Below are 3,526 nucleotides of genomic sequence, written 5' to 3' on the forward strand. Positions count from 1 at the left end.
ATACAGTAGTCCCTCGCTGCTTTGCTATTCGACTTTCACAGACTCGCTCTATCATGGATTGTTGATGTACAGTCCATAATACTGTACAACAACAAAAAAGTACACAACACACAATTGTTGACTTTCAGTAACATTACTGTATTCACGTGGTTGGAAAAAAGTCAATGACAAAAAAAAAAATATTTCAGACAGACGCTGCCATTTTCTTTTTTTTTTTCCATAAGCCTACACAATATCACCAGTGCAAATGAACTATATTACCCATAAGGCAACAGTGCACTTCCCAGAATTCAAGTGCTTCCAGCCCGATGCCTCCTGCCAAAATAGAAGGAAAGTTTTGATCCGATCCGAACCGGACTAAAATGTTTGGTCCTTACTCATAGTGACTTCGGCGCTCGGTAACTGCAGAGACCCGATCAGAACCAGACCAAAACTACTTCCAGCCTCTTTGGTCAATCTGTTGTTTGCTGGTCCAGGGAGCCTCTCCAGTGGGGACTGAGGAGGTGTTGCTTGGAGGACCGGTGTCTTCTCCAGAGCTCACTTGGACTTTTTTCATCCAGATCCCTCTGGATTATTTGAACTCAATCTGGACCATGGTGTGGTTTTGTGCTGGCTCTCCGAAGGTCCAGCTCTCTCTAAAAGCTTCTTGGTTGCTCAACGGCTGCAGAGAGCGGATTAAAACCTGAACAGAACCGGACCGAGGCTGGTGAGTCCCCACATTAAATTTTGCAGCAGCTACTGTACAGTACTGTACATACAGTATATGCATGTTGTTAAAATGACGTAGGTTTAAGAGTTTAGAACATTGCAAGAGTGTGGGAGGGGCTTAAAACCTAATACCTGTGATAAACGAGGGACTAATGCATTTGTGTGTGTGTGTATTTATATATATATATATATATATATATATATATATATATATATATATATATATATATATGGTGGTGGTGGCCATCTTGGATTTTGAAGTGGCAACCTAATTTTTCAAAGATACATTTCTTATGTCTAAAACCAACATGGTCACTTAACGCGTTCACATCATACACAGAAGAATGGATGGACGGACAGATGGTGTTTCTAACTCCTTCTTTTTGCTCCACAGTGGGCGACATAAAGAAGGGACCCTTCAAACCTGAGACAGCTGGAGCGGTTTGCTCATGTGGAGTGGGCTGAAACACCTGTGGACAGGTGCAGAAGTCTTAGAGCGAGTTAGAGGAATCACTTGGTTTCAGTGATTCAAGTTCAGGGTGACATCGTTTTGTCAAGGCCCATTTCACAAGTTCAAAGAAGAACTCTGTTCATATTCAAAAGCAATAATTTTCATTTGCATTATTATTATTATTTTCTGTAGTTTAGTCTGTTTTAAAGTGAGCTTCATGAGTGTTTTAATCTTTAACAAAGGAGTGCAAACACATTTGTCTTCGTCTATAAAAGACTGATGCAGAAACATTGATTTGATTTCAGATACAGACTATTGACGTCATTAAACTAATCAAATAGTGTAATTTGTAAAGCTTTGTTACTTCCCAGCTGGTGTTGTGTTATATTCTGTCTCCTGTTCTGATCGGCCCCCCGCCCCCATCTGCTCACACATACATCAATGTTTTAACAAATCTGTGCAGATCATTTTCAAAACTCAACAAAAGATTCCCCAATTCTTGACTTTTATTTCCACATGGGCTATTTTGATATTTGTACAGAAGATTGTAAAATAAAAGGAACTGTCGTGTCGCACTTTCAATAAAGTTTATACAAGACGTTTAGAGCTATTTATGAAACATTTAGGCAGCTTTACTTTATCTGAGCTCAGTTTGCTTTTGCGTGAAAACAAGTCGAACTGTTTCCAGATATTTTAAGACAAGCTCGTTGTCAGTCACGCGAGATTTTCCTCTTTTTTTCTGCACTCATCTGTCAAATATTCTGACGTGAAAGAAATCCACGCCGTCGTCCGGATCAGGACGGGAGATCTTCTGTTTGACAGCCGAACATGTCAGGGCGGAAGCTGCGTCAAATCCGTCCTGACTTTAAGTCCAAACACGATAAACTGTTCAGGTTTGACTTTCATTCAAAGACAGGAGAGTCTCTGCGGACCACCAGGACTGTTGCAGGGTTTTCCCGAGTGGGCTGGGACCAGTAAGGGATACGTCTCTGGAGATCACCATGGACCAACATCTCCATCACATCAGCAGTGTGAAGAGAGAGAAGATGGAAACAGATATGAAGAAACGAGGAAAATATGTTTACTCAGTAAACAAACAAGTAAATTAAGATCACAAACAAACCCTTTTTTTAGACTCTCAGATGATACGACTCCATCTGTGAGGATGCAGCGCCGAGACATTAGGAGTTTATCAAACCAGCTGGCAGAGCTGGTATTTACTTTAGATGTGTCTTTCCAGCCAGAGTTTGAGACACAGATCGTCTTATGGAGCTGCAGCTGCAGGATCTCATAAAATATCATGAGATGTCTCAGAGTACCTGTTGTTAATGACTCTCAGCTACTACCACATGAAGATTTAGCTCATTGTCTGTTAAACTCACTGAGTTAACGCCATTTGTGTGTTTTATAACAACAGTTGGCTGAAGCAGCCATCTTGAATTAGATTGGCTCCAAAAGAGAATCAGTTGTATCAGTACCCTGAAAGTTTCATTAAATTCCTTACAGGAGTTCATGAGTTATTTTGCTAACAGACAGGCAGAGTTCATTGTAATAGGTATTAGCCAACATTTAGACACAGATCGTGTGATCAAATAAAGCTTGAAGTATACGATGGAGGTGATTCTCAGGTAAGACCACATCAAATATTAGGCCAATATCTGTAAAATGGACTTTTTGTATTTGATGAGATTGGTTTGCTGTGGCGGCCATCTTGAATCAGATTGATTCCAAAGTTTGAACAGATGTACATCAAATGATTACTTTCTGAAAGGTTCATTAAAATCTCTTGGGTGGTTCATGAGATATTTTGCTAATAGTTCAGACAAATCAACACAAACAAGCAAAAACATGATTGCTCGCCCTTTGCAGTTTGTTGGCGAACAATAAAAAATAAACAGTTATTATTATTGACAGGAACTTTTGTTCAAGTTAATTGTGTGTAAAATGTGAAATCTAAGTTTGGAAGGCGTTCAAAACAAAAAGAAACGATGAAAACTTTACCAACCTACAAGAAAACAATAATAAAACAACAAGTATCGATTTCTTTTGTAATTTACCCATTTCTTTGTGACATTTAGTCGTCAGTGACATTCTAAAGTTGCAGCTTGATTAATGTCGCCCAGCTCCGCTGCACACTCCTGAAACTGAAACACAACTTGTGGATCACCTGGCGCAGGCGGCGTAAAACACAGTTTATATCTAATTTGGGCTCCAGTTGTTTTTTTTTATTTATTTCCATGATCTATCAATTTGTCAAAGGCGTCATATCATTTCTATGAAGACGACACCATTTATTAATGCTCATCCTCACTTATTCAAGCTTTTATGTTTTTACAGGACACTTTTAACGTTATTGTCCCGTCTGCA

Source organism: Nematolebias whitei, chromosome 15, assembly GCF_014905685.2.
Source record: "Nematolebias whitei isolate Nwh7 chromosome 15, NemWhi1, whole genome shotgun sequence".
Taxonomy (NCBI): domain Eukaryota; kingdom Metazoa; phylum Chordata; class Actinopteri; order Cyprinodontiformes; family Rivulidae; genus Nematolebias; species Nematolebias whitei.